The sequence below is a fragment of the Phalacrocorax aristotelis genome, chromosome 1 (assembly GCF_949628215.1).
Source record: "Phalacrocorax aristotelis chromosome 1, bGulAri2.1, whole genome shotgun sequence".
NCBI classification, from domain to species: domain Eukaryota; kingdom Metazoa; phylum Chordata; class Aves; order Suliformes; family Phalacrocoracidae; genus Phalacrocorax; species Phalacrocorax aristotelis.
Genome location: NC_134276.1, coordinates 189,870,157 through 189,897,353, shown reverse-complemented (window position 1 = coordinate 189,897,353; position 27,197 = coordinate 189,870,157). Strand labels below are relative to the sequence as shown.

General features: G+C 36.7%; 1 protein-coding gene across 14 annotated transcripts in view; it reads right to left on the bottom strand.

The window, feature by feature from the left end:
* Positions 1-27,197, bottom strand: part of FOXP2 (forkhead box P2) — a 440,819-nt gene that overhangs the window by 75,431 nt on the left and 338,191 nt on the right. For 2 of the 14 annotated variants that reach the window (XM_075081099.1, XM_075081100.1), the window contains exon 2: positions 13,499-13,569. The exons of the other annotated variants lie outside the window; for them this stretch is intronic. The gene's annotated coding sequence lies outside the window, so the exon portion shown is untranslated. The remainder of the gene's footprint in view (positions 1-13,498; positions 13,570-27,197) is intronic. 14 annotated transcript variants of the gene reach the window in all.

Genomic DNA, 27,197 nt, shown 5'->3' with positions numbered 1-27,197 from the left:
TTCAAATACTACAGGAACAAGAATTAAAACAGATATTTAAACTTACTTCCCAGTTTGAAAGTGTTTCAAGAACAAACATTACCTATAGCTTTATGGATTTGAGATATGAGTAATGGTATATGAAGCTCTAGGGCAACGGTACAAATCTGCCCCAGGTCAGTGACACCCAGGAATTATTGCTGGCAGAAGCTGTTTGATGGGCAGTAATATTCCAAGTTTCAGTCCAATTTCTAATGAGCTACAGTCCTTGTAAAAAATTACCATCCTAATGAATTACAAGACCTACAGAAGGCTCGAGGACTGTATGGCTTAGAGACTAAACTAGCTTTCTTAATGTGTTGCACTATTTGTGTGTCAGAAAACCAGACCCATCTGCACAGTTTCCCTCTTACAAGACAATGATAGCAAGTACGCAGACTGCCCGCAGCCCGGCAAATCTTAGCTTGTAACTTTAACAGTTTAAATTAGGAGGAGTGTCTATGTACTATTTACACAGTGAAGAGAGAAAGAGAGAAGCTCCTTTAGATGGCAATTCAGACAGAATAAATTGAACTCTGTTCTGAATTTTGAATTGTTCTGAGAGCTTCCTCTCCATGAATCACATGTGGAACCTCCCAACGCAGGCATGTAACAACATTCGGTGTTGGGAATACTTCATTTCCTTCCCACCGTGGAACAAAACATCAGTGTACGACTGAACCCCCCAGAAGTGAAGAAGCAGAGAACTACCCATATGTAGCCATTCGGAGCCACCAAAACTATTATTAAAGTGGAAGCATATAAGATACCCTGTATTCTTTCAAACCAGAACTGTACTACCTGTAGACAATTCTTAGTATATACATCAATAAGTATAAATTAAAATGTTTTATTCATCTTACATAACTGTTTGAGAAAATCAGTATACTGTGCTAAATGATGGGATTATTCCACTGTTGCTGTTTTTCAATTCTCAATACACACAAGACAGCCCTAGAAAATTTCAGCACAACTGCTGACCTTAGGTTTCTATCGGTTTTTAAAAAAAACCCCAAACTGACAATAGCACGTTGTATTTTAAAGCCATTTAATCTGATGCTCTAAATTTCCAATAAAATGTATCCAAAGCAGTTGAAATACTCCTTCCCCACATGCTCAGGTCAAACCCCATCCCAAGATACACAATTACCACCACTTTAAAATTTTCTGCATTTGCGTTATCCTGTAAAATGTGCGACAGGCTGAAGGCTCTCACCCTTATTCCTAGGTCTTCAAGAAGTGGATAATTGCTCTGACCCCCTCTAGGAGTTTCTGTTTTAAGGGGAAGTAAAGACTAGCCAACAAAAATACCCTTCCTAGCTCAGCAGAACAGCTCTTCTGTTGCCTTTTTCCAGCTGAAAGCAAAAGAGTGTGAAACAATTCTTGTAGATACAAAAGGGAGGCAACTCCACTTTTTCAAAGAAAAGTCTTCAAATAGTAAACACAAAGAGAAAGACAATCAGAAAATAATTCAGCCCAACTAAATCCTGAATATTTGAAATCTTGACTTTGAGTGTGATCATGCCTTTTCGCTAACTAGCCAGGGAATCTCAGGTGACCAAAACGAAGCATTTCACCTGGTGCCAAAAATGGAAGAATGAATCACAGTCTACTTTGCAATTATGGAAGCTGTGATTATTTGAACAAGCACGATCAGCATCTATGTAATATGATTTTCAAGGCTAGAGAACCCCCAAGCCAGAGCTCCATTTAAGCACATATGTACAAGCACCAGACTTTCAAGTATGTGTAGGATGGTGGTTTTTTGTGCACCGAGGCACTCTGGCATCTTAGTCCCCTGCACTCCTCAGAGCCAGGACAGACACAGTAACCTTTCTGCCCTCAACTTTGTTGCACATATATGAGCTGAATATTGACAATCTGATTGTATGCATATAGTGTGATAGATTCTGGGCAGATTCTTCTTTTGTTTACATCCATGTAACCACAGTGTACTAAAAGGCCATCGGATTCAACAGTACAACAGAAATTGATATAAATGAAGTAAGAGTCAGGCTCAACGTTACTGTTGTAGCTGCCCTTTTATAAGTGTTATATATATTATAAGTCTTGCATGGTGCAGGAGCCCCTGGAGGGCTGCTGAGACCTTGCCTTTTTACTGGGCTTAAAGATGTGGAAAAGACAGTGCAATTTTCACTTGTATGATGCTTAGCAAAACTGGCTCATTGACAATAGGAGGAACCAGGGCTTTCTCCAGATGCCGTTTATGCCTATGTAAAGTCTGGCCACAGTATGCCTAAATTTGCATGTTAGCTTGCTTATATGTTCTGTGGCTAATCGTGGGATCAATTGGATATCATGAAAATATTTATTAAAAATGAATATTTAAAAATACATTTGTACTAGTCTTGGGATTTACCTTTTTTTTTTTTTCACTCCTCAAGCAACCACTTGAAGGTGTCACCAATAGCAAAATAAAGATAACTTTGTATGGGACCAAACAGCAGACTGCAATTTTTATCTCCAGCTCACATAAACATACTCTAGGCATAAACTGTGGCTGCCGCGTGGGTTACAGAGCTAGTCTTATCTTGTAACTCTTGCACATAAGAGATAAGAACCCCAGTTAGGGCAGTTTCAGATAAAAAGATGAGAGGCTGGATCACAATGATTTGGGTGTCACTGCCACCTTCCCCAGGACCCACGTAACATTTCTAAGATCTCTACTCCAAATCCTGCCTCCTTTCCTTTGAATCTTGACAGCCATAGCAAAGGCACATGCTGAAGGTTGCAGAAGACTGAAAACAGAGCATCCAAGCATATCGGTAGCCTATCTTATGGATATTGTTGAGAGAGAGATAAAAGAGGCATTTTTTGATCTCAGCCAAAGTAACCTTTAACAGTAAAGTTCCCTTTTGACCCTGCGAACGCTGACAAGTATTTTGTAGCTTTATGTACATTCATCAGGAATACATGGGTGTGAACTGGTGTAACTTATTCCTACCTCTGGATAAAATGGATGGGCCCCAGTCAAATTTAAGTGACAAAGACTACCAATTGGCCCACAGAGCAGCTGACACGTGGACACTTCTCAGGCTTTTGAGATGGAGTGTTGGGATTAGTCCAATCCAGCTGTTTTCCTATCTGGTGGCTGAATCAAATCCTTCATCTGTCCACCACAGGGTGACACACCACCAATCATGAAATGCAGGTCTGCAGCCTAACCATCCGCTCCTTGGAGCCTGAAAAGCAGATGAAGCCAGCTGCTTTCTAGCTCTTCACTGCTAGAAAATTAATCCTGTGTACTGAGAGACCCTGAGTGGGGGAAAGCTGGCTGTGAAGAGGAAAAGGAGATGATGCAGTCACCAACTCATTTCAGACCATTATGATTAGTGCTCCCCATCCAGCTCTGGCAACAGCACAGATTAAAACAGTGCAAGAAAACAGTGACCAGCACCCTCAAGGGAGGCCAGAGCTAGGGCAGCAAAACATTTGTCAGGCCAGGCAACTTCTGTGTACCTGCTCATGTAAATCTGAACTTTCTATAGCAGCCCTTCATTAGTTAAAATTTTAAAAACAGTGCTGCAGAGTTTAGAATAATTTGTCAGTACTTCTATTGTTTATGTGTCTTCAGGGTGTAAAATGGAAAGGTGGGGTTTCTTGGACATGAGGAAAATGGATTACTGAATCTTTAGTGAATTAATACATGGTCTTCACACTTCTTTTGTAAGAAGCAGTCACAGTAAAAAAGCATGTAGGGGATTTTTTAAAAGGAAAATAAATGATGTAATGTACAGCATCTGGTGTAGGGTTTGAATTTGGTTTGTTTCTTTGGTTTGTTTTTTTTTTAATTACATGGATGCATTTTACAAAACTGCTCTCAAAAGGTTTGCAGAAAATATGGAAAGTATGTTCCTATAACAACGTGAGCTACAAGTGTGGTTAAATGGAGGGCTAAGAAAATCCTTAGTTTTTATTTGATAAACAGCAGCCATAGAACAGTCCAGATTCTACGCAACATGTTTAACAATGTTAAAGCCAAAATGTCCTAACTATTTTCTCAAGCCTGTAACATATGTTTTAAAATATCTACTCCCGCTAAGGGAGGGCGTATATGCAAAGGCTCTTTGCAAAGCCTCACGTGGACTACTCCAGCCAGGATCAGGAAGGCACAAAGGTATCCTGAAGCCACCCCAGTATTAATTCCTCAGGCTGAAAATTCTCAAAATTTGCAAGAACCTCAGATCTGATGTCTGTAAACAGACCAAGTACTAGGATGTGCATAATCATCCACTACTCACTTTCTTGCAAAAACACCGGCTTTGCATGGGCATAAGCATTTATAACTGCATGTGCACCTAACTTTTGCTTTGTTTTAATGTTCTAGCCAACTACAAACCACTGCAGCATTTCATGTTCTTGTGATGTGTGATATGAATGAGAGGATTTAAAATTTCCCTGTTCTATATAAAAACTAGTCACGTTCACATACAGAGTAGACATTTCTGTATGCCTGATTTTTTTTTTCTATCTGTCTTGGCTGTTTGTCCCTACAAACACCTAATTGTTTAACAAATGCCGTGTTTGAGAACTGTAGCCAGATCTGTCCCAGTGTACATACTGAATTTTCTGCCATTGTTCTTATACTATATAGCATCACATGGCAGTTTTATAGGAGATGACATGGTTCTTAGCTTGAGTACTTTTTAGTCTTGTCAGAAATAAGTAATATAGAAAGTGAATAACAGAACAGTAACCCAATCATTTGGTTAACTTTAATAAGGAAATGTCCGAAGCATCACCTAACAGAGAAAAGTGCTTATGGAGTTCAGAAGAACTGAATAAGTAAAATGAGATCCAATGGGAAACATAAACTGTAACAAGGGAGTTTGTCACAACAAAATCTCCCTCTCTTTGTCCCATACTAACTCCCACCTCAGATGAATATACAAAGGTATCACATCGCGAAGCAATCTATCACGTATCTGAGCCTGACAAGGACCTCATTAGAATATTAACTTTAATAATTTATAGTATCTTATCATGAACCAGTGACTCTTAGGCCAGGTTTGTACCACATCGTTTTAAGCATCTTCATGAGACGTCTACTTGCCCTGTGCACTTCCTATAGGCAACAGAAGGCAATGTGCAAATCCATGGACTGATCCAGTCCATGTAAAACCAGAAGTGTCTGCCTCTGTCTCTCTTTTCTACCACAGACGCAGGTTAGACTGACTTTGCTTCTAACAGGGGGATCTAAAGTTAAATGTCTTAAGTTAGGCAAGATGAATCTGAACTTTCTGATAGTTCATTTGAAAGCACACAGGGTTCCTGGGTGACAGTGGCAGAAAAACTGTCCAGGTGTTGCTCTCAGACAACAGAAGATTCACACCAGTAATTCCATTAACACAGAGACATCCTGAAAAGAATACAGAAATTTTGCAAATAAACTGGGGTAAATATGGTTTCACAACATCTGTCAGGAAGAGCTCTGAAAGCTGCCCGTGGCTTCAGCAGCTGGTGGCCTTTGAAAGTTTCTGCTAGCCTGGTGACACCCACCAAGCTTGTAGCCAGCCCCTGCTCCTGCTCTCACGGTACAGCTCAAAGCACTGGTTTCTTCAATACCCTGCTCCTTTCCCCAACCACACTTCCATCAGCAGTCCTGGGAGATTGCCAATGCACAGTATATATTTAAGTACCTGCCATTTACTGAAATGTCACCTCCTTCATTAGACACAGGTGACTGTGCCTGTCCTTTCACTGTCTTTCTATGTCACCTGCCAATGACTTTTTTTGTTCAAGACTATGGAAATACTGTGTTGTTTTCTCAATCTCTGTTTTTAGACTAAATTAATGCCTAGACTTCGTAGCAAAACATGAAGCGTTACCTAGAGATGAGGCAAATTTACAATTTTCTTTAGAAATCAGAGTGCTCTCTTCGGCCACTGCTTAGGCATGCACTGCAATGGACAGTACAGCTGAAATCCTCCCAGTTTGTCACCTTGTGAGCACATTGGCCACAGTAAGGTAACAACTTTTCCAAACTACAAAAATTATAGACAATAAGCCTGAGTTTGTTTACATTGAAAATTACAGCAAACCTACCTATCTTCAACAGGAGCCAAATTCAGTACTAGTAGAGTATACGATATTTCTAAATTAACTTACTGGAACACACAATTTGGTATAGGCATATACAATGAAATGAATGAAGTAGCAATAAAGATGGATCTTCAGTAATACACCTGTTTAGAAAAAAGTTCCAAGCACAGATTTTTCTTACCACAAAAAATGCAATTACAAAGACCCAACTTCTGTAAAAGGTTTACTAAAATAAAGCTAGGAAACATACATGATTTTTTAAAAGTTTAGAACTTCCAATGCAATAAAGTATTAAAATTACTTTCTTTTATCATTTTAATAACAATGTCTGATTTGTCAAAATAACAGTAAAAACTCTATAAATATCTGTTAAGGGATTATTCCAATAGCATGAAAAACTCTAGTGAAGAAATGACACAGAATATAGAACTGTCATCATGCATTTGCATATAAAAGGCTGTTTAAAACTGACAGGCACATAAACAGAAAATACATGCTATAAAATTAGTCATTTTTAAGCATGGATCTTTAAATAAAGCTGGCAGAGCACCTTCATTTTAGCTAACTCATTCTCAAGAGGAATCACAAAAATGGTGCAGCACCTAGCAACACATTTTCCTCAGTCTTGTATACAGATAATAGTTTGATTATTACAAAATTTGAACATATCTTCATTAACTTACCTTAAAATATTGTTGGTATTTCTTGAATAATGTATTTTTGTTAAGGATGTCACTACACATTTATAAAATAAAAGTATTATTTATCTTTTCAAAAGATTATCAGAACTGCGATTTATTAGATATCGGAGACTGCTTGTCAGAAAAAAACATATATAGCACTCCCAGGGCTACCAAACAGAATGCATTATTTTTTAAGTCCTTATGATGCAATGTTTGTAGGGAAATGAAGAGCTTTAATAGGCCTACCAGGAGACAAAAAGCGTTTTGGACTCACAAGTCCTTTCAGTCAGAAATAGAAGCAGCACACTTCAAGCCAAGCGCCGTATGAAACAACACCCTAAGTTTAAATTAATGCAAACCATACAAAATGCATATTGCTAAAAAAAAAAGCAGTTCTGACAAGCAGATAGAAAAAAAAAAAGGAAATATTTTGACACTTCTTAAACTGAAAATGTTGACTCCTTCGAAAAGACACAAAAGTGCGTTTTAATGCATTTCCTTTAAAGGCTGTGATGGCCAGGGTCATGTCCCACGTCCCCTTCCCCCAGCGAATGAGGAGAACCTGGACAGGGGCTGAAACCACAGTGGGGACCTGCATTCAAGAGTCTGGCTTGCCAGGAGTGCCAGGTAACCAGCAGGCTCCAGAAACTCAGTCTTGTCTCTCAGCTACGCTGCTCCAGGTCAATACTGGCACCCTATGCACTGGGCTAGCGAGGGCCAATGGTTCCCTCAGCTCTCGGAGCAGCCGGACAGGTGGCTCTTCTCCCTGCTCCCGAGCTGACAGGGGAGGAATTTATCCCCCTTACTCCCTACACCTCAGAGAGCAACCAGAGCCCTGGAATGGACAAGGGGGTGGAAATATCTTCTCTGTCAGTTTTGAAAGTAACAAGCTTTAAGTCCTATTTTTCAAATCTGTTGTTCGAAACTTCTTTCCATAAAAGTGCCTAGCATTTAATAAAGCACTACTTTCCAAGGCTCTCAGAGCACTGTTCCACTGAAAATTATAATCCATACGAATTTGTTTTTATTTGGCTCTCTAGACACAAAATCAATTAGCCACAAAGCCTTGATCCTATGAAAATTCAGTATTACATACATCTTAGTGCAAATCTGAAATACGCACAGAACCTTCTGCAAGATTTGCGCCACAGTCTTCTGTTAACAAGTATTTTCCATACAAACTTCTATTTTCCTCTTGCTTTTATTTAATTTTAGAAACTACCCAGAGATTATCTTAATAGAATTCAGATACTTATTCTAAGACTAATATATGTAGCTTCTTTGTCATACTATTTGGATTACTCATAAAAAAACCTCACATACTGATGTTCACTGAATATATACATAGGCATAATTGCTGTACCCACTGACTAGCAATCTAACCTGAACTCATTTCATTAAAAGAAATAAGCTTAAAAAAAAGTATTTCTTGTTAAAAAACAATCATGCAAATTGCAGAACAAAAAGAAGACACCTTGGCAAGTGAGCTACCCCATCCCTCTTTTCAAAAGCAGAATAAACTGTTTTGTTTATGAGAGACATTTGTCCAAAATGTTTTTACAAACTTCAAGCAAGGGAGATTCCACAACACCCCCAACAGTCTATTCCAACACTTTCTTACTTTGCTTATATTCCAAAAGTTATTGGACATTTAACACAATCCTCCATTGCATCAATTAAAGCCACTTATTATTTGTAGACATGTACTTACAAGTACAAAAATCAGCAAGTGTTTTGCAAAGATATAATTAATGATGACAAAAATAATGCCATTTACTGACAAAATGAATATTTTGTAATGGAACGGTAATAGCAAATGCTTTTCACTACTATTCTCTTACTGAATTCTTGCTACATTGACTGAAAATTCATCAGCCATTTTTATACTTGACTTTATCTTACAAACATAAGAAAATGCACATTTGTCCCAAAGTACCTGACCCAGCGCTGGAGTCAGTACTGACCTGAACTCAGCATTGGCTTTGCCCCCAAGTTTGACAGTAACAACCGGTCGCCCTAGAACCGACCTAGGGAATGAAGGTCATTGCGAGACCTGGACTTAACAAAGTCTGGAAGTATTAATTTAAATACTGTATGACCTAGAATATTATTCTTTTGACAAAAGCCAGTATTACAGTTCACATATATACAGTGTTCACAGTACTTCTTCTAAGAAAAAGATCAGGTACCACCTTCTCGTTTTACCAGAGCTTCTGCAGCTCTTCAGATTTGTAAGAAGACACTGAGACCTGCTTTTAAATTAGAACTAATAACTGAAAACTTATTTTCCACTTGGAAGTGCAAGCAAGTTCAAAACTACAGTGTTTCATAAACCAGGACTAAAACTATAGCTAAGATTTTAAGCTGCTATAGCAATGTTTCCCTCTTGCCCAAATATGCTCAAAGGCAATCCAGTTCTGAAATATAAAAAAAAGGAGCAATAGTCAACAGCATCAAAAGGAACTTCTTCAATTCACTGGCAATTCTGAAGGGTTAAAAATATTGCTTGGGAGCAATCCAGATTTTTTTCTTTTCTTTAAAATCAAATTTTACAAGTTGTATTTATAAAAACATTCATGAAGGAAATTTCAAAATGAAGGTTTTGCTTTGAGGAGAACCTGACTATAACATTATGTACCTTGGACAGACTTTTAATTTGATATTAAAAATGTTGTTTTGAAAATGTATGACTATTTCAGCTTCCTCAAATTCTTTTTTTGATACAAAATTCATGTAACATTTCAGAGAGTTTTAGTACTGAAAAGTCATAATTAAAAATGTTGTAAATGGAATACTTAATGAAGCTGTAATGAAATATTCAATGTTGAATCAATTGTATTGCTACTGCTCAAATACTTCACCTTTTTCACTACATCTTTGATTCTTTCTAGTGGGACAGTTCCTACTCCCAACTGTGGCAAACCCTACAGAGGCCAGAAATATCATTTTACCAAACTCGTAGAGAAAACCCAGCTTATTTAATTTGAAGACTTTTCTAAATTATGGGCATTCAGACTCAGCTACAAGTCACAACAAGGGCTAGAGAAAAAGATTTAAGGAGAAGAAAAGGAGACATCTGAACAGTCAACTCGATTAAAAAGAGCAGTTAAGGATTATTACTAAGTTGTTAATGATGGATATCTTTATTTCCTCTATAAACTTTATGAACACTATACAAATATCAAACAGTGGTGACAAACACAAGGAAATTAGAGCAGGATTTACACAAGGAAGAACGCAGATAGGACACCCAGGTAACAGAGAAGTGGACATGCTGTTGGCATCTTCTTATTTATAGAGTTGCTGAAAAGGTTTAAGCTGACTATTTACCTTTTCTTGGGGAAAGAGCAAAGCTTTGGGGGCTGCCTAAAAGGGTGTATATGTGCATCTGTCTGCCTCCCTGTCTGGTTCTAGTCAGCAGCGATGACCCAGTCATTATTGGGAGTTTCTGAACAGCAATTAAAGCAGCTGAAGCCACTTTAATTCTTGCTAAGTTTTGCTAAATGTAAGACATCCTGAAGTAATTTTTTAAATGAATGAATTCTGAATGAAACTGAAACACATCCCCCAGTTTAAGACATAAAGGCACAGAGAAATGAACAATTATAATCTCTCCATTACTTTGCAGGCGATGGCATGATGCGTGGGTTTTGGAAATGAACCCGGTGGGAGCTCTGGGTGTGCCCATCTTTGAAAAAACCATCTCCACAACCCCCAACTCACTCCATCTGTCTAGACTTCACTGTGCAGGGAACATTAAAAGGAAGGAGATTTCAGGCTGAATAAAATTTACATTTGCAGTAATATATACTGTGGGGATGGACTGCAGTTCTTTAGTAAGTGTCTAACATTTCTCTACCTTTTAGTCATTGAGGATATAAAGAAAATAATGAAGAACCATAAGAATAACATAATTAGATATTTATGCCTGCAACACCACCAGTACCCTCGTTAATTCAGTATCTCTACAAAATCCTCAGAGGTAGTTTATACTTTTTACTATGGAGCACAAATGCCTCTTGCACTAGCTAGACTTTTGGAAACAGGATAGTGGAACATAAAAAAGAAACTGAAATTCCAGAAGTTTGTATCACATATAAAGAATGTAATGTTATACCTATTTGGCCAAATGGATTAGCAGGCTGCATTTGTGAGCATCTGGCATCTGAGTATCTTAAACCATTTTATAGCAAGCTTTTCATATTGTACACCCTCTGAGCATGCTCTATCACACTTTCTATAACATATTTTCACAAATTCCTTTCTACTATATTTCAAAGTCCTTGTGTAACATACTTCAGTGTTAAATAATGAGACATACAAGCCTCAAAATTGCACTTAGATATGTATTTATATATGCATATTTTACATATTATTTATATACACCCCAAGTATTAAACATGCTACATATTCTAGTAAAAAAAACAAACTTTGACATATATGAACACATACTTTTAATTTTTGTCTTTCCCCCCCTGTTCAAAGATAACTGGAAGAGCTACATAAATAATAAAAACAGGAAATAAAAGACACTTTAAGTATCCATTATCAAGGGAGTATTGTTTTAACAAGATGTATGGAATCATATTATCATTCTATTAATTCAGTAATCTTGCTGTTGTTACAAGACTGAGACAGTTATCAAAGCAGAGGATCATTCCTGTATGTAAGGATCACATCAGTTAATGGGACAGAGATGTCACATAAACTAGTGTCAAAAAGATAACAAGTACAGGACTGATCTCACAGTAGCAATGAATTTATGTTGGCATACACGGTTCCAACAAAATAACTGGTATTTGATAAGCATATAGGTATGGCTGGTTTTGAAACTGTTATTATTATAGTGCTGATTTCATGAAATTCCTCACAAATTGATCTTTTATTTTATACTCACACACATTCAATTGACAGTGGTTTCAAAGGTCTTTCATTAACTCAGTCTTGCAATGACAAGTGTAAGAACACCTTCTTTTCTTTTGAAATTAAATGAATATTTATGGTAATTATTATAAAACGACTTTACCCTTGAGGACATTGGTCCTCAAGGTTTGCATGGGTTTTCAACTAAACCTGTTTCCTCAGAGAAATTTTACGAATTATTCTTCATGACTCAGTACATTCCTGCTTAGTAACTAGTAGCCAAGCTAACATTTCTTACACCTTTTCTTCATTCATATAGTTTTAGTCAAAAAGAATAGACTCTGGGCATGCAACTTCTTTTACTACTTGATTTCTGTGTGTAGCTGATAACAATGCCCACCCTCCCACCTACATGGCATACCAAAGTTTGAGACATACAGAAATTCAGGACAATCACAGACTGGTTTCAATACACGTTCTTCTACTCTCACAGCTTCTAGACCCTGCTGTATATGATTTGGTCTCACATCCATTATGGAGACATTAATATAACCACATAGTTGCAAGAAGACCTGAATTCTAATTACTTTTTAAGCTGACTATAGGACTGAAGGTAAAACACCAAGACTGCCTCTTATCTATCTTTGAATGACACGTTTGCAAGATGGATAGAAACAGTTTAACTTCTGCTAGTTTTAGCCTTAACTACTGCAGATGTGCTGCCTTTAATTTAATATAGTCCATGAGAGGTACACCCTATGAAACCACATGAAGAGAACAGGCTGCATTTGAATGGTCATGTGTTTAGCTCCTACAGTACTATTAGTACTGCAGTACTATTGTAGCTGCAGTGCTACAATGAAACTATGGCCTATACATGTAAATAAAAACTTGGAAATTTAGGTATGTCTGTAAGTCACACACGTATTTATGTATATGAACAAATAGAAGATGGAGGGGTGGCATGGTGATTTAACAGATCAAGGATGCCGCGTTGTTCTCAAATGGTGAATTCAGACAAATTCAGGCCAATTCAGGACTACATACCAAACAAGATCTAAGTCCAGGTATCTTTTGTACATTACTATTAAATGCCAGCTTCTTAAGGCTGTAAGCTTACAGGACAGGATTTTCTGAATTAATAACGCTATTTCTATTTTCTTCTGTTTGTATGAGGACCATAGAGTAGCCACCATTACAACAACATGACAGTTGTTGAAAAAACATTGACTTTAACAGCATCTGCTGTATTTTGTATTCCTCAGAAACCAATAGTGGGCAGATAACCTTCATTCCTTATCTCATACTTCTGGAAGTTGTTACACAGGCAGTACATATGAAGTGTATACTTTTCCAGCTCCAGCTCCAGCCCCAGATTTATAAAATAGTGAATGCAGAGCTAAGTTTGGGAATGGATTACCACAGTCTGACCTGAAGCAGAACTGAAATGGTAAAGCTGATGAAGAAGGCAAACTTTTTATTGGAAAAATATTTCCTGAATTCTCCTAAATTTCATCCTTAGCATTAGCTAAAACAAGATTATATGGCCAAAGTCGTCTTGTACTATTCCTCTCTTTCCAGGTTAATCATGGTTGACAATGAAAACTACCATCAAGCTAGCTGAAAGTAAAGTAAAGTTTGCACGGCCATCATACTGGCATTTCAAAAGCACAGGATGAGTCTGATACCATGACATTTAAAAGGCAAGAAGTCCCACTTAGTTGCTTTACTGCTACTTTGTGTCATTCATGCTACTTGGCACACAGCAGAAGTGCTGTCAGGAATACTGTCTACATCCTGAGTGAAAAACAAAACTCCAAAAGTGAATGTGAGGGACAGAAACTATAGAAATGAGGAAAAATTTCACTTACATTTATCCAAGATGGCTGGCGCTATTACTGTTGAAACTCTGCTATGGGCTGAGGTCACAAGACCCTGTAAGCTAAAATAGAGAAGCTTCAGCTGAGGGTAACTGAAGCTGCAGCACATTAAAATACATTTTAAGGTTATAGGTATTGATTGGAGTTTTAATTTCTTAATCTATTTTTCCCAAGGCATGAAAAGTGACCTCTACTTTTTGGTCATTTTTCAAGCCTTAAGGGAAGAGATTTTCAGTATTATCCTCTACCTCATTATAAGTGTGTATGTATGTTATATACAGTACATGACATGGTAGTATGATGGTTTCATTGGCATGAGTCTGGAGTTGCCACATTATTCAAAATGGTGAAACCATACATGATTTATGCAGATCCTTCCAAACAAAACTAGAAAAAAAACTTTATACAACATCACATCATCATGTATGTAGGAAATGTGAATTATATAAAAGAAAAGCTAGCTTAAAAACCCTCAAAAATGTATTAAAATGCATCACAGTGCTTTTTTTCCCCTTTCTATAAAAGTAATTTTTTAAATTATGTACCTCTTCGGAAGTCAGATAACTTTTACTTCTTAGAAATACCAAGATAACTTTACAATTATTTCTGTATGTATATGAATACTGTAGTTTGAAAACCTATTGCATCTTAACGTCCCAGGGCTTAAATCAAGTGTATGATCTACTCGGCAGCTAGAATCTCCTCTTAACCTGTGATATAAAGACCTTACTGTTAGCTTCAGTAACTGGCAAAAGCACTGAATTTGTCACTAATTTTGGATCAAACATTCTCTCTTCTGGCCCAAAAGTCATTGTGCTTTTGGGGAAAGAACTGACATGCCAAATAAAAAAAAAAAAAAAAAAAGAGAAACCAGAAAGTAAGATCTTGGGAAATTATTGTTAGTGTTAAGAGCAGAGATTTGGAATGACAGAAGGAAAGAGACTAGGGAAGGTCAGCTGAGAAAAGTGCATGACCAACAGCCCTGCAGTTTATTATCTGTACTAGGATTGCATACGATATATGCCTATACAAATATACACTTGTGTATGTGCATGTACAAACAGACATATGCAATGTGCAAAACCGAATTTCTACAATGTGTCCTACAGACTTTTCTATACCTGAAATGAAGAAAAGCAATTCCAAGAACACAAGGAATGCAATGAATCCAAACTATAGAAATCCTGAAGCAGCCAATTAACAACAAAAGCACGTATATAATATATATTTGATATACGTGAAAGAATGACAAGTTGCCAAGAAATACAGTAAAGGGTGGAATCTCTGTGCTTTCTGAGAAAATTTAAAAAAAGAAATTCCCATCACATAATACAGATGTTTACTGCATTTCTTGTGCAACCATAATGTGATTCATAATAGATGAGAATGTAACAGATGAGAAATAAGAAACTACCAGGATACTGCATCATTTTGATGTATTCAAAGAAATGGTGTGTACAATTAAAAGTATGAAATCCAGTGAAACTGTTACACATTATAAGATTAACTCTAGAAATCATCATACTCCTACAAAACAAGGCAAGCAAACTCATGATTTGAAAGATGAGTAAAGAAGACATGATTCTAACAAAAACAACCACTGGGGAAAAAAAATAGGTCAAATTTTCCTACAAAAAAGTGACTGCTGCATTTTAGATTTTTCACAGAAAAAGACTGCAAATGCTGTTCAAATTATGAGACCATCTTAAAAGAATGGGAGAAGTGATGACTAGAGTGTTTGTGATAGAAGACTAAATAATTCACCTTTAACAAACCCATTCAGTACTTAAATATGAGACTAAACTTTCATGAATGCCTGTAAGCTCACATAGAATGAGTATGTCCTAGTCTCAATGCTATAGGACAGATGCCACGTCACCAGAACACCATATTCCTACTGGAACTAGTTGCTTGCCTTCACCTAATGAGAAACACTAACAAAAAAATAGCAAACTGAAACAGAATTAATTATTCTCTTCATGAGCAGAGTGACTTCTGTAACAGAATTTATGCAATCTAAACAGAGTGTGTTTGCCTATGGAGAATGTAGTCTAATATGCTCAGTGTGTAAAGAGGTAAAGCTCTATCGACAATAAGCCCAGCTCATTTCATAAGCAGTAATTTATTTAGAATTAAAAAAAAAAAAAAAAGGAAAATAGAAGTGGGAATGGGGGGATATCACTCTACCAAATGCAAAAAGTCTATGCTATAGACACCTATAGCTGAGCTAGTCATCTGAGGTTACCTGTATAATTGACGGAGAAAAATAGGCATTTCAGTGGCACAATTCATTAAATCCAAATCAGATATCTAAATCACATTGGATAAACTGTCTCTTAAAAGTGTGTTGACAGCAATGTGTTGACTAAAAGTGCCTTGACTATGAATGGTGACAAAAGGCTCTTGAGCCTGGACTGTTCAGGTGAATGGCAGAGGCAGGGTATAACCATCTATTGTCTGGTGAGATAAAGCTCCCTTCCATGAGACCAATGACCTGATGTTGACTTCCCCTTAGTATGCACCTGAAGTAGTCATTTGTATTTATGTTAAATAGATGTAAAACCAGACTACTCTGTACTGACTTCACACATTCAGGCTGCATCAGATAGATGCAATGTCCTAGAACTTATTCCAAGTGAACAGCAAAAGTGAAATCACCATCCACTTTAGTCTTCTTTCAGGTAAGGGAAGGCAGCAAATGAAGAAGACTGCTGAAATCCTCAACCATCTCAACCGGATGTATGGACATCCCTATAACATTCTATATCCTACCCAAACAAACCAGCCAGCCAACCCCTGAATCCCCTTCTTTCCCTTCAATTTTGAAGAAAACCCCTTGTTGTGGAATAAAATGAGTGAAAATGTTACTATCTACACATGCGTGCACAAACTGAAACAAACAAGATAGTGAATCTTAGGCACTAACATTCATATTAAAAAAAAAATTTAAAAAATCATCATGATGCTTCAGGAAGTCAGGTAGTCAATAAGTTGACTCTCACGGCAATACCTATTTAAACAAGATTTTGTTTTGAATAAGGTTCCATAAGTTAAAAAACTATATAACAAACAGTAAAAACTTGTTCTTATTGTGTAGTAGCTCAGCATAAACTTTTCCAGTATTATATACCCTTCAGCTTTACACAGCTCATAAGATTAGATGTGACAGTAGCACAGGCCTCTTTAGAGATACATATGACAAACTTAGGCAGCCAGCAAGGGAACAATCACCATTTTGATAATCAATTTCAGAACTGAATTGAATTTCCAGAAATGATTTGAATGAAAATTAGCTCTTAGCATGATGGGGGTTGGTACGTTTGGTTTGAATGAATCAGGTGGATAAAAATAAAATAATAGAAAAAATCCCATATTATTTTGTAAATATTTACAGACTAATTCAAATTTATCAACTATGAAAATTAATCAGAAAGCAGATTGACGGCACCTCACACAACTCGGTGATCACCATAAATCCAGACAATGTATCAGATTTCATCAGAATAGAGGTCATGTTTTAAATGAAGGTAGAATTTGTTATGCATTATTCATCCATCTGAAAATATTACAAGGTGGGACAACTTTTTTATAGTTTATTACCATAGCATATTACAAAATGCATTTGTAAAATAAATGTTTAACCGATGAGTCTATGACAAGTCGTTACAAAGCATATTATAAGATGCAAATATTGTTAAAATACGTGTGCATGTTTAATGCATGAATTACAGTCATCAGGCATAGTATAAATTGTCATAAAACTTAACAAATGATAATAAGATATTTATAAATGGCATCTAAACATAAAGTGTGCACAGAGAAGTAAATGGTACTAAAATTAATCCTTGTGTGAAGGCTCTTTTTTCCCTTGTCTTTTTACTCAGAACAAACCAAGTTAGGCCATTTTTTTGGTTTGGATGCTAGTAAGCAATGCGTGAGATAAACTCTTCTTGCTAAGCTTCCAAGGCAGCCAGAAACCTCAGTCTTCAGAAGATTTCCAGAATAAAATTACGGACAGCTCTCCATCAGCTGGGCAGCATTGCTTCGCTTTAACAACACCTTCAATTTTTTTGTTACGGAGAATTAAAATGCATTGATTAAATCTGAGTTATTACTTTTACAGACGAATTTTCTGAGAAGGTAAACCGTTGAAACTCCATATAATTCTTTGGCTACTCATCAGAAAAAAACAACTTCAACAAAGTAGAGAAAAATAACCTTACCTTTCAAATTTTGTACACTTGATCAGTGATACTCAGTTTACAGACACTGATCTATATAAGCCATGTATATGCTGTTATAGTTTTTTATAATTCAATACTGTACAGCAAAACATTGATTAAAAAAAAGGTATTTACAGTTTTTGGCATATATGTAGAATGATAAACAAAGAGCTGTCACCAGTATATTTCCCAGCTGATTACAGAAACAAAATTTGTCTGCTTGAAAGAGAAATTTATATATGTTCCACCTATAAGAGTCAGGCTAAATGGCAGAGAAGATCCTGAAAATAAAAAAATGTCCTTACTTCCAAAATCATCAGAGAATTGTCTAGGAAAGAAGGAGAACAGATTGAGTAAGAGAGAGAGAGAGAAGGCAACTACAGGGAGATATCATAGTCACGTCTTGCAAGCTTTTGTGCAGAGATTTGCTGGTACGTGAAATCACTCATAATTATGATACAGAACTTTAATGATTTCACTGTAACTAAATAATGTTATAAATCTAGTTTAAATCTGCCAGGTTTCAGCTGCTGAAGAAGTTGATCTCCAGCTTCTGTAGAACAGTCAAAGAGCATTAGCTGGATCTGAGAAGTCTGATTCTGTGATAGGAATGTTGACATTGTTCTCTCTTAATTTTCTCCAAAGTTTAACAAGATTGAATGCCTGGGAACAGGACCCAAATACATTCAAGAAAGAAAGAAAGTACTAATTTTGACAGAACGGGCAAGGAAAAAAACCCCAAATTTTACATGTTTTAAAAAATAAACTTATAAATTCATAGCTCAAAAATCTATTTCACGATTTTGAACGCAAAGGGTTCTTGAGGCTCACATTGCTGGAAGAATGTAAAAGGGAACGATCGCAGGTTTTTATCCTGTCTTATCATATCACCCTGCCCACCATTTGTAATGCATGTGGAGTGGGCCCTCACAAACACAGAATATTAGGATCTGACTCAGTATCACCTACTCTCATACTCCTCTGGGCATAAACATCATAGAAAACTGAATTTTGAGCTGATATCCCATGCAAAGATAGGCAAGACCTCAGTTAGAGGACTCGGTGCACACATTACTAGCTGTAGCTTTACAAAGCTTTCTCTAGACCTATTTACAAGGAAACACAAGTGACCATACACATCTGTGGAACGTGCCTAAGGAACACTCTTCCCTTCTCATCTGTGGAATCACAAAACATTTCAGTTGCACATTATACATTTCCACACTGAAAACTTTAGTGTAAGCACTAAAGCAAGGTCCCTGATGCAGACGTAGTCACAGAGGTCTTGTGATCCTACTGAGAAAACAACATATTCAGCCACGAGGTGTTCCTGCTATCTGCGTGTCATAGCTGGAGTAAACAATGCATTAAGGGCCTCTGAACTTTCCTGCCCAGGAAGGTATTCAGGGAATTTATGGCTAATTGCTTTTTTCCTTAAAAGCCCTCACATGCAAGGACCTCCACAAATTATTTGTTTCTTAAGCTTTTCCAAACACAGAGGAACCATGCAAGCTGGCAAAGCACAAGGGGCTTTGAAGTCAACCCTACGCCATTCCTTCTTGTGCGTGTATCTTGTTTCCTCAAAATGTAACCATTCAGGTAAAATGACTGAGCAATCAGTTCTTGGATAAGAGTGACTGTCTCAAAGTTAAATTGAAGGACAAGAGGATACTACTTAGAAGTGAGGCAAATGCTGTGCAGGCCACTCCCCCATCCTTCCAGCAATGACATCACTCCCTGCTTTTTTGTGATACTGCTGGTGCTGTTTAACCAAACTTGTAAACGTGGATAAGTTTCAAAGCAATCCACCAGAGGTAAAAACCCCAAAACACAGCAGACAACAAACACAGAACACAAAACAAAATTATCAAAATGTCCTAGAGTAAAGTGAGGTGGGAAAAAGATGATGAAAAGATGAATATCATAATTAAAATTAGCAATAAGTAGTTTATCTTTCTCATATGTTGTTTTTCCTTCGAAGGGTTACATGACAAATACTTAAAAAACCAACATATCTTGCAGACATTGTTTAATAAATGAAGTGGTCTTACCAGCATCTACAGCTGTTGTGCAATTATAAACCCAGAAAATCATTAATGAGAAACATATAGTCATTTTCTACATACATTTCCATAGCTGACATTGCTTCCCTCTTTGGTAAGCAGATACACATCTCTGTGGCAGAACGATTTAACAGAAACTAGGGAGCCAACAGTCTGCTGGTTCATAGAGAAATTTAGCCAGTTGGACAAACTGAAGAATATATTCAGTCCTAACGGACTATATATATTAACTGGAATTATTCTCATACGTGTAACTACTCAACAGGCTTTAAAACAAGCTGAAATCTGACAATGAAAGTATGTCTTCTTTCACTAACTAAAATCTTGTTTTGTTTTTATTTTGCTTTCCCATATATCTTGGTCATCTTTGTAATTATTCCCTTCAAAAAAAGGCTTTTTTTCCTGAGGTAATTGGCAGTTTATGCTTGACACACACGTTAGGAAAAGGACCAGTACTCTAAACATGAATTGTCACCTGTAGTTTCATGGTTTCATACTGCAGCACACAAGGTGACAAAAGTCCAACTGAAAATGTGCACCATCCACTACAACGAAAGAAACCACAGTGTGCTCAGCTTGTAGTTTGGTGTAGTTCCGATTTACAGGATGGTGTCGGTGCTCTTTAGATGCATACTTAGAAAAGAAATTTATTTGAATAAGTAAAGAAGGACTTTCCTTGAATTGTAAGTAATAAGTGAAATGGAAACCATGAATTCTCTTATTCAAGAAATAATCAATATTTTGTATTGAACTTCCAGACATCCTGTGTTTGTGCATTTGCATGTGTCTGTATTTGCATCTTTTCCTAAATTCTTCATTCTATTGGTAGTTTTTCAGTTTTTCTCACCCCCAGATTTGTCAACAAACTCTACTACATGACTAGTTACAACTTCTAGCCCAAAGATCTACAGAAGTGCAAAGATAGGTGCTTTAAAGCTCTTAAGGACAAGAGTTGAGTGTTTAGCTGATTTAAGAGATCGGTGTAGCTAAATTAATTTTCTTTAAAAAAGGAAATGTCTCATTAAAAACTTATGAAATCCTAAAATGAAAGGCAGTCCAAGGAAAGGAGATGCTTAGAGAAATATCAGTAAGACTTCATCTCAAGGTCTTACAAAAAAGACTATACCGCACTGAATAAAATTCACGGTAATCAGAAGGCAATGCCGCGTCTTTCTTAAAGAACAGGACAGTGCCAAGGGATTTAGAGACTGGAGTTTTAATCTTTATATTTCACGTCCGTCCTGATCGGACCATTACAGGGTTGCTGTGGACCGTATCAAAATCTTGGCATTTGTCTTTCAGCATCCTGACTTAGCCTATCTGCAATTAGTCTGATGAGTTTTACACATTCTTTAGACAGCAACAGAAGATATTCTGTGGAGTAGAAATCCAGTTTAGGCATGAACACCAGTTACTGTAGTCCTAATAAAACAGGATACAGAGGAAAAAAAGAAACACAACAGAAGCAGAAAAACAGTATTTGGTGTGTCTGTGATATGACTGTAGTGTTAAACAGGATAAACAATAAATATTCTTCATGGGCATAAAGTCCAAGCCTAGAGAGACAGATGTGGAAGGAGTATGACCAAAAGCCTCATGCTTTCCTGCGTTGCACAATTCAGGTGAAAGACTTCTCATTTAGACAGCTGAATGAGGATCACCTTTTTGGTAGGAATTGTGCAAAGATAGCAAAGTACTTGCTCCAAGAAGAAGAGACTCAGGTCATAAAAAGTTAGTTTCCTATGCAGTAGTACAGAGACTGCAATTAATACAGCGCTCCTGGAATACAAACAATGAAGAACCTGTGGTAAATTTTGTTCCTAATGAAGTCTAGAATCATAAAACTGTGTAACGGGGAAGGACTGAAAGATCGGCATAAAGCAGAACAAAGCACTACACAAGTTAGTTAAATATGAAAAGCCTCTACAGACAATTCACAAGAATGTACATATATTAAAAAAGATAGTTTACTTATCTGTACAAAGACAGTTCTAGTATAGTTTGGATAACTGATTTGGGTAAATAACCTGATATCATGGTCTTCAGGAACCGAAGCTCCATCAATTTTTCAAACGACAAGTTTTTTCTATCTGCTCAAGACTTAGGGAGTAAGGAGACTTCACAAAAAAAAAAAAAAAGCAAACATTTTTTTCTCAACTAAGAAATTATTATTAGCATTATTATCATCAGAATTTCTCCTAATATTTTTTAGAAACAGCCTAATGGCATTTGTAATTAGAATATATTTTATATAGAAAAATAATTACCCTGGTTTTGACATAATAGCTCAGTGATAAAAACTATTACATACGGCAGACTCTCACACAGAGATACATATGAACGGGGATGAAACCACATTCCCCTGTGGCTTTCAAAGTACAGCCTTGCTAGGAGTTACATACAGACACAATGTATGGTCTGAAATAGTTGGACTACATAATAGAAGTATCTGTGAAGGGAGGGAAAAAAGAAATGAACCTTCTTCAGGCTACCAAATCGTATTTTTATATTAAAATGAACCATCCCAAATCCAGTGTAACATCAGGAGATCATACATCAAAATAAAAATGGTATTATAGTATTTTTGTCAGCACACTTCCCAATTTTCATAAATCTTAGATTGTTTCCTTGTTTCCATTTTCCATTTTACTGTGCCTGTTATAAGAAGATACAACTTGTTTCCTCTCCACACTGTGATCCTACTTAATCAGTGCAAACAGTTACATTATCAGTGTAACCAGTTAAACTACTCCTTCAATATGTATCATATTAATCAATACTGTCTTTCTGCTATCACCATGGCATTCACTTACTTACCATTCTACATTCCTCTGGAGTGCCACAAAGTCATCTCTAATCTTGATAAGGCTAAATAAGTTTTTTGGTCATCTTTAAATTTTGACACACACAATATCCTTCAGCCCATTTTCCAGCTCATTAATAAATATATTAAACAATGCTGCTTAACGTACAGGTCAGTGGTAGACAGAAATGTTAACCTTTTGCCATGCTGAAAATTGACAATTTACTCCTACTCTATCTTCTGTCTCTTAACTTGTTTCTAACTTATGATGGAACTTTAACTTTCACCCAGAACTACTCAGTTTTCCTAATAACCAATTGTGAAGGACTGTGTCAAAGGCTTTTTGAATGTCCTTTTGTATCATATCTTTTGGTCTTACTTTAAAAACGTATTTATTTTTGAGACATTTACAAATGTTTCTTGTAGATTGGAAATACCAGAGTCTTCTTAATGGATGCAATAGAGATGTGTGTGCTCTGCGATTTCAGTAAACTTTGAGGCCACAGAAGAAGAGCATGATTTGTCCCCCTGAAAGGTCAGACCACCAAAAACTTCCAGCCGAATCAGTAATGCAGAAAAATTAATTATAAGCCTGTATTTTATCCTGTTAGAATGAAGCACTTCAATGCACATGGGTAATCACACAGGCGATGAAAGACTCAGAAGTGGTAGCAGCAGCAGTAGCTTGGGAATTGCTGCACCTGTAGGAAGGCTCCCATGCTGCTGACCAGGCCCGCACTGTAAGCTTTGCACAGACACAGAGTGAAATGATTGTCCTATGTAAGACAAGAGATGACAGTGACAGACTGAGAGGAAATACCTGTCATGATAGCAGGCAATATATGTGCTTTCTATACATAAACTGGAGAAGTCTGAATGACTGACTTGGAGGAGGATAATGAGGTACCTCACAATCATTACAGACAGCACAGGAGAAAGTACAATAGGGCTTATCTGAAAATCTAAAAGTAGGAAATTAATGGCTTTTTTTTTTTCCTACTTTATAAGGAATAATGGGTATCATGAAGTCAGTCTGTGACGGATTATAAAACTGAAAACAAACTGCCTGTATTTGAAGCTTTGAAGGGGAACTGGGGAAAGACGCAGAGAGAGATGTTAGGAAAATAATCTGTGCAGAACAGTGGCAGCAATGAGACAAGATGACATTTGGCATGTGCTGAAAAGAGGCCAGCTGTAGTAACTGAAATGTGGAGAACCTGCATGAGAGTTTCAGCTCAGCGCACAGCTTAAAAAGCTGTACCTTAGTATGGATGTGAGGAATAGGAAAGATACCCAAATTCAAGATGTTGTTTATGCTCTGAGCTTAACACAACCAACACGCTGGTACAGTTAATCATGATGGAGAAAGAGGGTGAGAGAGGAAATGTTATTCCTGTTGATCCTTAAGTTAATGTTTAAGCATCCACAGGTTGGTATCAGGAAGATGAAATGAGTTTTACCTGTTTGGGTTTTTTTGTTTGGTTGGTTGGTTGGTTGTGGTTTTTTTAGTAGAGGAAATGGTATCATCTGGAGTGCTAATCACAAAGATGATGATTAGGTTTCTCATTTAGATTGACTACAGTAAAGATTCTCTCAAGAAAATGGCAAAGGAGCAGTTAGGAGGATAAAAAAAAAAACAGGAAAGTGTAGGATGGAATTAGGAGAAGCAAAACTCCCTACAGTTATTGAGAACAGCATACCTACTGAGCTCACAAGCTGGCTAAGGGGATGAAGAAGCGAATGCCTGAGCAAAAGAAGTCAGTGAAAGAAAGCAGCAGCTTCAATATGAACTTTATATCAGATTTGTCAGCTTCTGTCATGAAATCCATTTTATTTTTTCATCTTGCTTTTTTTGTCAATCCCCTTTCCATGGCAGAAGTAATTTAAACTTTTTGAAAATAAAAAAAATTCCAACAGAAGGATACAGTTGACAAAATCTGTTGCTGTTAGTGGCACTGTCAGCTCAAACCAAGAGGTGACTGATAAAAAGTGAGAGAACCTGCTGTATCCAAGAGTCTGTCCTTGGACACTTACTAAGAAAAGTCACCTTCAGTTACAATTTATGTACAGATTATGCATGAAAGAAGAGTTTTCTTCTTGTTGATTACTCAGTATGAAGTGTTAGTTTCTCAACAGACAACAGAAGTAAGATGCCAGTGATGCTTGAAGCTAAAGTTCTTGTTTGCAGTTACAGAAGAGAGTTCTTTTACCAACACTGTCTACAAGAAATACCATTTAAATGTCCCCAAAACACTTACTGATGTATGGTATTTGGATTGTGGAGCTGGCAAGGTATTTGATGGAACCTAACAACTCTCACTTTTGTGTAAACATGTATTTAAATACCTATCAAACAGATTATTAGCATTCTGCTTAGTGGTCGAGAAATACAGGAACTGTGATGATCCAGAAACTGTTACCAACAGGAACTGAATTACACTTTTTTGGAGCTTTTTTGTTTTGCCAATGACATCTGATGACATTTAAAGTATACACAACCCCTCCAGACATCACCTACTTTATTTGCTTGATATTTTGTATCACCACCCCAAAGCTCTTCTACTACAGCTAAAATGAAATGTGGGAATACGATAAGCAGAAATTCTGCCGTATTTTGTTAGATTTTTGGCACTGTATTTTTTATTTGTGACTGCCATATTGTTCTCAGAAATATTCAGAATTGGCTGATAATGGTAAAAATGGGTACCAAAGAACAAAAAAGACCAACTGAAAACTCAAGGCTCAGTCAAGCCCATGGTAAAGTATATGAGAATGTTAAGCATAAAGGAAAGAGCTAATGTTAAGATGCATGCGTATAGAAAAGCAGAGCTAATTTTGGAGTAAATTGTAAATAAAACTCCAACAGCTCTAAAGCATTCCAAGAATGAGCAAAAGCCCAGTGGCAGAAAAGAAGCATAAATACTAAACAGTTACTTCTATGCTTTCTGTCTAAACTTAAAAAGTAATATAATTTTGGGGAACTAAAATACGTGATTCATAAAATACATGATTCATAAAATAAGCAGGAATAATACTGAATTCTATATAGTTTAGTCAGTACACAGTTTTGTATAATACTGTTTTCATTTAATCTTACAACTTTAGCATTATGTTTGAACTTAATAAGACCTTTGATTAGTACAAAGGAGCATATTTTATCAAAAAGGAGTTGCAGATTTAGGTCATTCAAGGATGTTGTTAGATATTACTTTATTGTAACAAACGCCACTTATTTTGTAATTAAAACACCTTAATCTTTTAGCTGGCATTTTAAACCAGCTATTAGAAAATAACTTATGTTTTACAGCCTACTATCACCTAAATATACTGACTTTCTTAACTCTCTGGGGAACTCTTTCAAAACAATAAATGGAGATACAGCAATAAAACTCCCATCAAATGCACAAGAGGCATGTGGCTGCACACATTCTCCTATGTGTACTGCATTAGCTACCAACCTGTTCAACAATGTGCTTTTAAGTAAATACAAAACTGAATGTTAACTGAGCAAAGGGTACACATTATTATGTTTAGTCAGTTTACATATAAGCAACTGTTTATTTCTTTTACTGAAACAAAGCAAAACCAACTGTTGAGTTTCATCCAGAAAACGTATAAAAATTAACAGCAGAAAAAACCCAGCATTATATTAAAAATGACTTCTTCATTTTTTTAGAAATATAAAACTCCTCATGAATATTTTAAAACTTTAGAACAGCCAAGTTCCAGTTGCTTTTTTCACTATGTATTGGACAGTATTTGTGTTTTATTAATTCATATTATGTGACCGATAACACTAAGGTGTGTCTCACTTGCTGAGTTCACACCCCACGAGGATTTAGTAAGGCATTGGTGCAAGTGGCCACTCCACGGACAGCCAGGAGAAGCCAGGGTAAACAGACACTTCAGCCCCCTTATGTGCTCACACCGGTGGTGGCCTGCCAAGTTCCAGGGATGTCTCCCACCTGGGGAACACCTAAAGCAGCTCTAGCGTGAGCCCTCTACTTAAGGAGCTGCTAATATACTGCTAAAACTGCCCATGTCATAGCTACGTAGGGTATAGAATATGCTTGTGTGTGCATACGCGTATGCGCATATATGTTATTCTATAGTTTTAGTTTAAAATTAGGTGCCTTATTATATGCTGCAAATCCAAAGATTGTTCCTTAGAGGCTTACAAGTATGGCTATGGATCCCTGTTTATAGCTGATATTGTTAGGTGAGACATAAGGTTAATTTATAGGAGGATAGGCAGCAGGTAGTCTACAGGTATCACTCAGGTAGTCTATAGGTATATCCTGTATAAATATACCAAATGCTCCTCCTTAATCAACTACTATTTGTTCACTAGTTTCCACAGAGATTAAAAACAAACAAACAAACAAACGGACCAGATATTCAGCCATATATCACAATTTGGAAGGAATTATAAATTTAATAAATAAGTAGTAAACCTAGCCATGATTTAGCAAAGATATTTTTAGCTGAGGTTCTAATAATCAAAGTGATGTAGCTGTATACGAAACACCAAAACCGTAAAGATTTTTACCTATTGGATACAGACATAATCTTCAGATGTTATGAACTGATGAAACTCACTG